The sequence below is a fragment of the Vitis riparia genome, chromosome 6, assembly GCF_004353265.1.
Source record: "Vitis riparia cultivar Riparia Gloire de Montpellier isolate 1030 chromosome 6, EGFV_Vit.rip_1.0, whole genome shotgun sequence".
Lineage (NCBI taxonomy): Eukaryota > Viridiplantae > Streptophyta > Magnoliopsida > Vitales > Vitaceae > Vitis > Vitis riparia.
In genome coordinates, this window is record NC_048436.1 from 5647060 (window position 1) to 5660052 (window position 12993).

The following is a 12993-nucleotide window of genomic DNA, read 5'->3' on the forward strand; positions in this document are numbered from 1 at the left end:
AGGATGCTCCTAAATTTATTCTATGATTTTATGGTATTGTAGACTCTTTGAACTTGACTTTAGAATTTTGGCTAAGTCAAAAAGTAATTTTCAAATAGGAGATATCAAATCATATTTTGGTGGGTTAGTTACACCCGAAATGTATTGCTAAATGACTTTGTAAAATTGTTTTGATATGTTTACTTAATTTTAACCTTCTTAAAGTTTATTTTAGACAAATAAAATATTAAAAAAAATGTTTTTCCCAATTGAGTTAAACATTTTCCCTTGCAATAGTGATTGCATTGACCTAATTTTGAATAAAGGGGTTGTTTGCTTGATTTTGAAATTGATTTGTATGTATACTTTACCTTGCCATAATTTTTCTTGTAAATTAGACATTTTGAGACTATTGTATGATTTTTTTTTTTTCATGATTTTATCACATTTTTGGATTAGTTAAAAAAAATTGGTTTATGCATGTCTTGAAATTTTGTCTTGTTTTGGACTTTTGAACGTCTTTTGCAACATTAAAGGTTTAATAAATTGTTTGAATATTTAGATGATAATTTAGATACGTCCCTCAAGATATTTTCCTAGGACCTTTTTTTTTTTTTTTTTTGGGTGAAGTTTTTTGTTTCTGACTACATGTTGGAAATTCTATGCATCCTCCCATGGGAGGTTGATAACATCCAAATCTATACCTTCAAACCGATCAACCTCTTCTTGACTCATGTCAATTTGTTAGTGCATTGCTAGAATGACTTTAAATTAAATCACTTTTAAGTTGTTGACTTAAAACTTGCTACTTAATTTTATTTTAAGTATCAAAGTTGTTTCATAAAATCAACTCAAAACTTTTTCTAGACCATTAAATTGTTATATTTATCCTCAATGATATTAACACCTTGTTACAGAGAGTTTTTTGTGTTTTTCTTTAACTAATCATAAAGCTAAAGCCAAAGTCATAATTTTTAAAGAGCAATATTGGTATTCTCAAAGTATATTAAACATGAAAAAACTTCTTACATAAATTAAAATAGAGTTTCTACAAGAAACAACACTTTCCTAACTTCTATATTAAGCTCGTTTTTAAGGCATAAGATTTTTGAAAAAAACAAAAGTCAAAATCATAGAAACTCTTATTGAGCTTAAAAATGATTTTTTTTTCACAAGTCAAACCAAACAAGGCCTAAATAACAAAATTATGAGGAAAAAAAAAAAGAAAGAAAGAAAGAAAGAAAGAAAAATGAGCTAATAACACAAAAGATGTTTCAAAATTTTAAAAAGTTAATTATTTTAACCAATTATTTAAGTTATTTAAAACTTTAAATTGTGATAGTAGTTAATTTATCAAACATACTTAATGTGCTTAATAAGATAAATTAAGTTATTAAAAGTTAAATTACCAACCACTTTCTCAATTGAAGGTATTGATTTACTTGCTCCAATAATTCATAAGATATTTGTTTTATAGTCATGATATAGAGCTTATTGGCATAAAAATGATTTTTTTTACTTTTTTTTTTACATTTTTAGAAGTCGAACCAAACAAGCCTAAGTAATGAAATTATGAGAGAGAGAGAAAAAAAAGCTAATAACACAAAAGAGGTTTAGAATTTTTAAAAAGTTAATTTGTAGACCCCATTTGGGGCTCCTCTTCCATGTAGTTTTTTTACCAGGTGTCACAATCCCGGGAGAGCTGACAGCATTTTTGGAAGAGTGGGGGGCTGGTTTCTGGAGGAGCCGAGCATGCTGAGACGTGTGGCCATGGACACCACCACCTTGCCATGGTGGTGCTTGAGGATGGAGACTGGCTGATGGTTGGAACAGGGGAAGACTTGCAAGAGGGGATAAACAGAGGGCAGGTGAAGGTTGGTAGGGGGTCTTCATTTTTTTTGGGAGGAAAAAAAATGAGGATTTAGGGGGCGAACGGGAGAGGGGCCAAGACCGGAAAAAGAAAAACAGAGCAAGTGAGAGAGAAAGAGGGTGGTTCACGGGTGAAGATTTGAGGAGAAAATCTGTTCTGGAGGGGGAGGGGAAGGTTGGGTAAGAGAGAGAGCTAGAAAAATGGGAAGATAAGAGAGAGTTGGGGACCGAAGATGAAGGGAGATAGAGAAAAATTGGCTTACGGAGGGTGAGAGCGAGGATTTTTGGAGCTAAACAGGAGAAATAGAGAGTGGGTGGGGGCAGATTCGAGGGAGAACAAAAATAGAGAAGGAAGAAAAACCGAGCGGGAGAAAGATTTTTTTTTGAAAAAAAAAATCTGGAGAGTGGGTTCGGCAGCTGGGGGAGTGAAGTTTGCCGTTTTTTTTTTCTGGAGAAGGAAGAAACAGAGCAAAGAAAAAAAAAATTGGTTTTTGAAAGGGTTCAAAAATGAGAAAAAAGCTGATAAAGGTTGGAGCAGAGAGAAGAAAACAGTAGCGAGGCGAAAACACGCTGCTCTCACTGCGTAAGAATCTGTTTATCGTGATTTATGCAATTCCAGTTTCTTTGTTTTTTCCGTTTCCTTTTCTCTGTATGTCACTTCCAGGTGGAACTTGTCATGCATTCCATATTGAATTTCACTTCACTCCCTTTTATTCTTTTATTTGTATTATACGACTTCCGTTTCGATTTTAGGCTTTAATTTATAGTCTTGAATTTAAGATAGGGGTTTCCTAAAGTTGTTCTGCAAAGTATCCTGCCAAAGAAGACTGACAAGGCAGCAAAGGAATCCAAGCCACCACCAAACGCCACTTAGTCTCCCATAAAGACTTGGTTCATCAGTTGTGTTAGAGAAAGACTTTTCTCTCTATCTCTCTCTTAAAGGCTAATGGGTTTTCTTGTTTAGGAATCATTTCATGGTAGTAAATTCAATGGAGGAATTTTGGTGGGCCATCCATGGGGCACATATGCCCATACACTTTTTTTTAAGCCTTTATGCTCACATGTTTTCACCAATCTTTTTTTTTTAATAAAAAAAATCAACTTTCAGAATTCTTGATTTTCAATCACTTCAATCTTCAAATTAATTTTTCAAAAATTAACATTTTCAAATTCAAATTTTTTTTAGGATTCCATTTTCGAATAAATTCCCAAAATTCCATTTTTTTTTAAATTTAATTTTTAAAACTTTAATTTTCCAAAACTATAATTCTTAAATTTAATTTTCATAACTCCAATTCTCGATTAATTTCCAAAATTCTGATTTCTTTCAAATTTAATTTCCAAAATCCAATTTCTTTTAAATTTAATTTCCAAAATTCCATTTCCTAAATTTAATTTTTAAAACTCCAATCTCTTTCAAATTTAATTTCCAGAATTCCGATTTCCTTTAAATTTAATTTCCAAAATTCAAATTCTTCAATTTAATTTCCAAAATTTCATTTCTTTCAAATTTAATTTCAAAAATTCTGATTTCTTTCAAATTTAATTTCCAAAATTCCAACTCTTAAGTTTAATTTCCAAAATTCCATTTCCTAAATTTAATTTTCAAAATTCCAATTTCTTTTAAATTTAATTTCCAAAATTCCATTTCTTAAATTTAATTTTTAAAACTCCAATTTCTTTCAAATTTAATTTCCAAAATTCAAATTCTTCGATTTAATTTCCAAAATTTCATTTCTTTCAAATTTAATTTCAAAAATTCTGATTTCTTTCAAATTTAATTTCCAAAATTCCAACTCTTAAGTTTAATTTCCAAAATTCCATTTCCTAAATTTAATTTTCAAAATTCCAATTTCTTTTAAATTTAATATCCAAAATTTCAATTTTTAAATTTAATTTTCAAAACTCCAATTTTTCAAATAAATTTCAAAAATCCAATTTTCTTTCGAACAGTTTTAATTCCACTCTCTGGTTTTCAAATAATCTTCTATCTCTTTTGATTTTGATAAGCAAGAATGTTTTTTTTTCTCATAATTCTAAAACAATGGAATTTTTTAGACCAATTCATGCTAAAATAAATCGGGCTTTGGTGGGGGCCCAACATATGGAATTTCCTCATTGATTGGTTGATTGATTGCTATACATGATTGATTTATTCCACTCTAATACATGTGTGCGAGTATTCTGTGTTTGTTTACTAATATTTGTTTTCCATGAAGCAAATCAGCTCATCGCTCAGGTACACTATTTGCCTATCTTGGTTCTTTCGGTTATTCTGTTTTAATTGATATTCATTCGGTATCCATTGATTCACTTATCAATCGTCATACTTGCTTCATTTTATTAGTAGAGACCCGTTTTTAGGGACTCAGAAGGGTGTTACGTCAAACTTATTTGAACCTTCTAGAAAAAAATTTTATGAGATAAAATCTTAAAAGGGGGAAATCATGCAATCATACATAACAAAAAAAAAAAAAAACTAAGCTTTTTATAACTTTACTTTTAGAGTTCAAGAATGGATAATATTTTTTGTCCCACTTTACCTTTTCAAGTTCTAAAAAACGTATTTTTTTCTCTCTCTTTGTGTGTGACATTTGGTTGCATGATTTCCCCAATATTAAAAATGTGCATCCAGACCCAAGATAGGACAAACATGGTTTTGCTATAAAAGACGTGTAAATGGTTTTGTTGCAGAGAGTAGTAGCAGTAACTCAACCTTGTTTTCTTCTACTACCACAGACGATGTGTTGTCTCATCTCAACTTCCTCTTGCTGCTTTTCATCACATCAATCTTTCTCATCTTCACTAAATTAAAATCCAAAACAAGTACCAAAAGCAAGGCGATACAACTTCCTCTAGGATTAGCTCCATGACCACTAGTGCAATATCTACCTCATTTACTTAACAACAAGCCAACTTTCTGGTGGATACATTGGCTTTATGAAAGAAATGAACACTGAAATTGCATGTATTCAATTGGGAAATATTTCATCTCGTCCCTGCGACTTTCCCAGATATTAGCAGAGAACTTTTGAAGAAACATGATGTACTATTTGCATCCAGGCCCATTACAATGGCGACTGAGTATTCAAGTGGTGGCTTCATAACCATGACAGTTATCAACCTGAGAAATTGTAATACCCAGGTTTTTGTAGATTCTCCAAGCATAAAGTCTTTCATAAATTTGTGGGTCAAAAGGTCAAAAAGAGTGGTGAAAATCCATGTGTTAGTATTTAATTAGGATAAATTTAGGAAAAGTTGGTCAAAAGTCAATAGTTTGAAAATTTTGCCACGTCAGATGTAAGGAGTGAGAATTTCATAAATTAAATTTAGATTTTGAGAAAAAAATTAACCATCAAATAATTGAGATTAAGTTTTTAAAATTTGAATATTAAATATGTTATGAGAATTAATTTAATTATTATTGGATAATTATAAGAAAAATCGTAGTAAGAAAAACTTGATAAAAAATTATATTATATCAAATTGTGATAATGGATAATTAAAAAGAAATTTAATTTAATTTTTATAATTGAAATTAAACCTCATAAAATTAGAAAACATCAAACAAAATTGAATCAAAATTAAATTAAGATTAAATTATGAAATGCAAATTTAGAAAAAAAAAATACAAAAGGATAAATTAATTAAATGTGAATTTAGTGAATTTAACTTTTGAAATTTTGATGCGATTGAATAATTTGAAAAATGAAGTAAATTAAATAAAAGTTATACCAAAGGGTAGAGAATTTGATTTTTATAAATTGAATGACTAATTAATTTATGGAATTAAATTTTAGAATATTATTTAAATTTTTGTTGGTAAATAAATATAGGTAAAATTAACGGGTTAAGGGTTATTACAAATTTCAACTTCTTGATTGCCAAAAAATTATTTTATGTTTTTAATATTTTATGGAATTGAATTTTGTTAATAGTTAATTATATCATGTTTTAAATGAATTTTAGAGTAAAAAACAATGTTTCATGTAATTATAATCAAATTATACTTTTTGAAGAGTAGACTTGTAGTAAATTAAATTACGAATACGGTGGTATTTTTCGTGAAATGGAAAATCATAAGTTTGGTATAATTCATAATTACGGAAGGTGAATTTAAGAATAATGGTTTTAATTTATTGAGAAATGGATGTGCGTGGTATTTTAGGATTTTTTTTATTTTAGGATTTGTTTTAATATGTAGGGGAGTCGTCGGCAAAGAGTGGGAAAAATGGGTCGCCAGCTTTAGAATGCTGGTGGACCTACCAAATGACGTCCATTTCACATGAAATTTTGGAAGGATATTCTATTCAATGCGAGGAACACTCCTACGGTGTCCCGTTTTAGTTTTAATGGTTAAATTTTTCAAATTTAAGGTAGAGTGATTTAACCCTAAAACTTTGATTTAATATTTTCTTTGAAAAAAATTTATATATTGTGTTGTTGAAATATAATAGATGTTATTTGTAGTATTTGAAGTGTGATTATTATTGTGAATAATTTTATTTCGTGATTTATAGATTTTTCTTGGAATTTTGGTAATGTTTGAGAAGATTAAATATGAAAAAATAAAAATAGTTGTATTGAGTACTAAGAATTATTGATGTTGTGGGAGATAAGAAAAATTAAGGTATAATTGTGTTTTGTTAATATTTGAATTATTGGAAAATTTTCCCAGAATGATGTGGTGGCTTAATTGTGGAAAAGTGTTGTATTGATTATTAAAATTATTAATGCTTTTGAAAATAAATAAAATGATGATATAAATTGGGTTTTTGTTGATATTTGAATTATTGGAAAATTTTTCCCAAATGTTGGGGTGGCTTAATTGTGGAAATTTGTCATATGGGTGTCAAAATTTTTGAAATTATTGGAGACAAATAAATTATGACATAAATTACATTTTCGTTGATATTTGTATTAGCGAGAATTTTCTTGGATATGTGTGATTATTTAATTGAAAAAAAAATTGTTATATTGGATTTGGAAATTATTAAGCATGTCGGAACAAATAGAATTTATGTGGTCAATGTTTAAAACTATGTTTTGATGCTATACAAATTAATTGTGAATTTTCTTTTATGTTTGTGACGATTAAAGTGAAGAAAAATCGTTGTGTGGATTATTGGAAATTATGAAACATAATGGGAGTAAATAAAATTATGTCTTGGAAAATTATGGATGTTAAAATATGATTCAGTTGCATTTCATATGCATCATGATTGTATGAAGAAAAAGAAAAATTAAAGAAATGGTTGTGTGAAATGGAAATGAGAATGAAAAGACCCCAAAAATGGCAAAAATGAAAAGAAAAGAAAAATAAGAAATTGAATGACCCTAGAGATGGTGAGTTAAGAAGGGAGTGAGATCCTTAGGGTGAAAAACTCAAAAGTTTACCCCAGGAAGACTCCGAATGGGGAGTGTATTTGGGTATAAATGCATATCCTTCGGTGAAAGCCCGAGAACTATATTGCATTGCATGATTGTGTGTAAGCATTTGTATCATGGTTGCATTTGGAAAAATGATTTGTATTATTTATCAAGTGTATGTTTGAATATATTATTCAAGACTAAAGTGACTTATTTATTTTGTAAATTTAAAATTATTGATATGCTAAACATATGATTAAATAAGGAAAATGATAATTTTGATTGATTTAAATTTGTATGGTTGAGGTTTCTTTTAGTGTGTATAATGTAAATGTAATATTATATTTTGGCATATGGTTGTGTTTTATTGACCTAAAATTTCTAACCCATTTAGGTCTAATGAGTAACGTGGAAATGTGCATCCCTTTATTTTCTAAAATTTTTAGATGCAGATATAGTTTCTAAGGGACCATAAGAAGATCGTGAAGTGTTCTAAAAAGCAAAAAAACCATAATAATGGTTGTTGTTTTTTTTTAACTACCTTTTTGACATCTACTAATTTGAGTTATATGGACTTTTTTAAGTTAGATTATATTTTATTAGTTTGTAAAACATTTTTGGAAATATTCTTTTTGACTTAGAGATTATTGTAAATATTTGAGCTTTTGGGTAGGAAGATGATTGGTGGAATTTTATTTTTTTTAATACTTGTGAACAAGAGATAATGTGATGGTTAGTTTTGGAAAAATAAAATGATATTTTATAGTAAATCTTAGCTTAATAAATTTATTTAGGATTAAACGCTTTATTGAAAAGAAAAAAAATCCAGGGTGTTTTGATTGATTGCCAACATGGATAAGAGTAACTCTTAGGGTCAAACCTTTGACCTAGGGCCACGAGTCAAGTTCTGGGTTGCCTAGTATTTGAGGTGTGACAGAAATAAAGTCCGTCAATACAACGAGAATGTCATTCGAAAGATAATCCTCAACACAAGATACTTTGACCAACGAAAGAAAGATGGAGGCCCTGGAGTTGAAGTGGAGCAACATGTTGAATCCTTCTTTACTATACTTGCTCATCTATATGTATTCTTTTTATCTGATTACTTCCCATGGCAGAGAGTGCTGAATTTAGATGGCCATGAAAAGACTATAAGGGAGGCTATGAACACCATTAACAAGTACCATGATCCAATCATGGACCAAATAGTAGAATAGTGGAAGAATGGCGAAAAAGAGGCTGGGGACCTGCTTGACGTTTTCATTTCAATTAAGTAAAAATTAGGAACCACTACTATCTCTGGCTAATATCAAAGCCCAATGCATAGTAAGATAAGTAATTTGCACTACAAGAAAAAAGATATATGGTGACATTTATAACGAGTCACCATAAACATAGGGTGTCACTACAACATAGTGTCACCTTCTCCACTGACACCATAGAGGGTACCAATTGGTGATGTATTTGTAAGTGACACCAAAGTAGATAAATGGTGATGCATTCAGAAGTGACATCATATATTTCTAGTGATGATAGGATGTCGCATTAAATGCATGATCTTTGAGTTATGATGTCACATTAAATGCATCACCTTTGAGTTATGGTGTCACATCATTGTAAATTATCATAGAAGATATGATTGCTTTTAGTTGTAGATTTTTGTAATGCTTATGAATTAACTAATAGGATTAACCTGTGTATATTTTGTCCATAAATACAACAATCATATTACATTTAACTCATTTTTCAATAATGTTTATGGAATAACTCGTAATACATTGATCATCTAATAATATTTGTATATCAAATGTTCACAAAAAGATAGTACATCCAACATATCAAACCCACCAAAACTAAAAAAGAAGAGTGAATACATACCAAAACATGATTTAGAAATGTTAAGCATCCCAAGATTCATGTATACCTTCATTTCATAAGCATAAAACCGACTAACTATAAAATGACATAAAAGTAGCATCTAAAAATCTAAAATTCTCACTACCAATTAAAGTAACGTTTATGTCCTACAACGTATGACATACGAGCTGCATTTAAAAACCCAAAATCTTGTTGCCTTCTTTGTTCTTTTTATTCTCTATTCCACCCTCCTAAGAGTATATACCTGCATTTCATAGTTTAATGAGTTTTATAGATTTCATTGAAGAAAATAAATATGGATCGATGTTATCATAAATGAACAAATCTAAGAACTTTTTTTTTCTTTTTTTCAAATAAAAACATTGTTCAAAGAAAAGCAATACTATACAATATCTATGGAAAAATTCATGTAGTAGCTAAGGGACTCACCATGCATGGTGATCATGATGCATCAACATGATTCATGATTAGTTGTAGCACAAAAGTAGTCAATTCTCCTCTAATTTCATTAAATTCTACTTGAGAATATGTTTTTTTATCACCAAACTGAAATCACATAAGAAAATAACATTAAAATGCATAACATTTGGAAGCCTAAAACTATCTACAATTCATTAAATAAGTAATACCTTTGAAGTAATCATTGTAGGATAAAAAATTATCTCTTTAATGAATTTCATAACAAAGTAGCCACATTCGAACCCTCCTTCTTGTCTTGGACACTAATTGATCAGTTATAAATAACATTAGTACTCATATATATAAATGGTGCAAATGCATAAGCTAAATGTGTAAAGAAAAATTTTGGATGTCACTTGCACTAGTTGCCAAGATGGCTCTCTCTTAGATGTTTTCTTTGCAAATATTTAAAGAGCCCTATGTAAATAAGTTCAATGGGTACAATTTTAAAATAAGTAAATGTTATATGTTTTAATATATAGAAATAACAATAAAAAATGTGTTTGAGGTGAATGTAATTTTTTTTTAAATAATACTATGAAAAATAATAGGAAGAACTTACATGTTTACGATATCCTTTAAGTCCTCACATGATTTGTGATGCACAGGGTCAAGATAGTGGACTATCATTTTCCTTGGCTCAATCACTACCAAGACCCAATGAAAGCTAAAACATTAAAAACAAAAGTAGCATCTAATTAGAAATATAAATCAATCATAAAACCTCAAATTAAAGTATAATATTCGTCACTTACTCGGGGTTGTAGGGCATGAAAACATATCCGACATCTTGGCACTCTATTAAGTGTTTTGACAACAATTGTGTTTTTTTCTCTGTTTGAGGATTACTAAAGCCTACTCATGATATTGTAAAAGGATTAACAAATATAAATTGTGATTCCTTTTTGGCAATATGTAGTTGATTATGCATGTACCTATTATATTATCAAAACACCAAAAGAAAATTATCATTAGTCATATCCAATCTTGTTCAACATGGGCAACTCATATTAAAAAAATAAAAACAAATGAAAATAAAAGGTGCACACCATAAATGGAAGGAGATGCATTTTGATAACACCTCTAAAGATGAAATAATGTATTCACAATCCTCTCTAGATATATATGTTCGGAATTCGACACCAAATAGTGAAATGGGGAGCTGTATTGGGTATGTCTTCTCATTACTAAGACAATTAACCATCCATAAATTTCTGAAAATTTTTAATGACCGAATAATTTTGAGGCTTAGATTTTCAAATAATTGGTGCATTCACTATCTACTTCTTTCCTTTATCCAACACCTATGAAAAATGAAGGAATGTTAGTAATATATACTCCTAAACAATAAAATACCAAGTTACAATCAAATTTACTACAAGTATAAAATGACATACCCGAGGATGTTTAGTTTCAAGTATGACAAGGCTTGTTGGCCAGTCAAGCTTAAAGCCAATAGCATCCCCAACATTGATAATCTCATATGGATTTGGAAATGGGAGTCTAGCATCTAGGTTGTGTGCAACATTTATTACGACCAACCCATTTGATCAATTTTCTTCTATTAATGTACCGGTTGCAACAACATTTCATTTTCATTCCACTGCTAATTTATATTTAATCACCTTTAATACAACAAATAATATCATTTACATAGGCTATATATCACTTATATTAATCTTGTATTATTAGTAAATAAATGTATACCTTACGTTTCAGTGGTGTTTCTGGTGGTTGGGGCTCTTCCATCATTTTAAACATTGGTTTTTTTGCTACAACTAGTTGTAAAACAAGTTGTTGTCTCATGTTATTACTACCAATATCAGAATGGGGTGTGGGAGGAGACATAGTTTGTCTTGTTACAACATCTTGCATCCCCTTTCACACCATTTCCCATATTTCTTCTTTGATTTTTTTTTCATGTCATCAAATGGTTGATGAAAGTATGAGTTCGGCCTAACCAAGCGGTCTTGACCTACCACACGTCCTAGATGATCAAGCTTACCCAATGCCTGACATAATATGTCATTTGGACCAGGTGGAGGTAGTCCAGTCTCTTTTCCTTTTCTAGTAATTCATCCTACAACAAAACGTATATTAGTAATAATTTGATGAAGATGATTAACATATCAATCAAAGACAACCAATTCAAGAGGACCAATTCAAGGTAGCTAGAAAATGAATTGTTTTAATAAAAATGATAATAGATAAATTAATGTATATTGTTTCAAAATTAATTTTCAAATTAGGCTACTTTATTTGCACTAATATAACATGACTACTCATAAAAATGATAGCATTAAGCCTCTTTCCTATTAACACCTAACGATATCATCACAAACCATAATCACATAGACATACTAACACTATAGGCTCTAAAAGGCATAAATATGTTAACTTAGTTAATCATTGGCTTTGTAATCTTATTAAACTTTCCTTTCTTCTCACATGTTTTCTTTCATAAACACTTTTATCAACCCTACCAATAACCCCTTCTGCTTGTAGCTATAAAAATTTTAACAATAAAACTCATTAGTTCAATATGATCAAGTTAATAAATGATATTTAAAAACTAGAATCATTTTCCTATAAACAAAATATATACTCCATTTTTTTTTTATGGATATTGATAACTTACTATATCTTGCTCAAAACGTGCATATCATTTTCTTCCAAGATAATGATTGTACATGTGTTTATCTCTTCTTGATTTCTGAACTTTGTGATATTCCTACAAAATATAGACACAAAATTAGTACATAATGAAACTACGTAAATGTGAAAATTGAAGATGTAATAAAAATAATGCTTAACATTAAAATGTTCAAAAAGTCTATCTTTAACAAACTGTCTCCAATGATCCTCTTGTATGAATGGGTAAATAGGAGGTGACTTTTTCAGCTTTTTTGGTCATTCTTGAAAGACAATATATATTTCTTTGTCAACTTGTACTTAAAGGTTCGAAACCTAATGCCCATTAGTATGAAACAATTCCTCTTGGATTTTTTTTTCACATTAAAGCTTGTCTACAAAATAGCAACCCATGTTAGCTCATGTTAATGAATGTATACAATAATTATATATTAAAGCTATAGATAGGCTTACCGTGATCAAATCCCACAACTTCTCCTTAGTCTCTTTAGGGACTTTCCTCCAAGTCTCAATAATTATTGGCACATGGGTTCTAGTTATTGTACTAAGATAACTACTTAGTTCAATTGAATACTCCTCAATGTGACTACCAAAGCTATTGTATTCAATCTTGAGCTTTATCCCTTTACTTCGATTTTTTGCAATCTTTGGTTTCAATGCACTACCTCTATGCTTTATTTTTGGCATTTCCCCTTCTTCTAGATCCATATTTGTGTGGAAGATATCAAGTAAATGTGCAAACTAGTACTTCACCAACAAACCTGTAAAATGACTCAAAAGCAAGAT

At 29.6% G+C, this 12993-nt stretch overlaps 1 long non-coding RNA gene across 1 annotated transcript; it reads right to left on the reverse strand.

The window, feature by feature from the left end:
* Nucleotides 1-9692: 9692 nt before the first annotated feature.
* LOC117916521 lies at nt 9693-12993 on the reverse strand. Its single transcript, XR_004651573.1, has 3 exons — nt 12194-12993; nt 10118-11635; nt 9693-9818 (listed from the first exon to the last, which is right to left on the reverse strand). It is a non-coding gene; the product is annotated as an uncharacterized LOC117916521 (long non-coding RNA).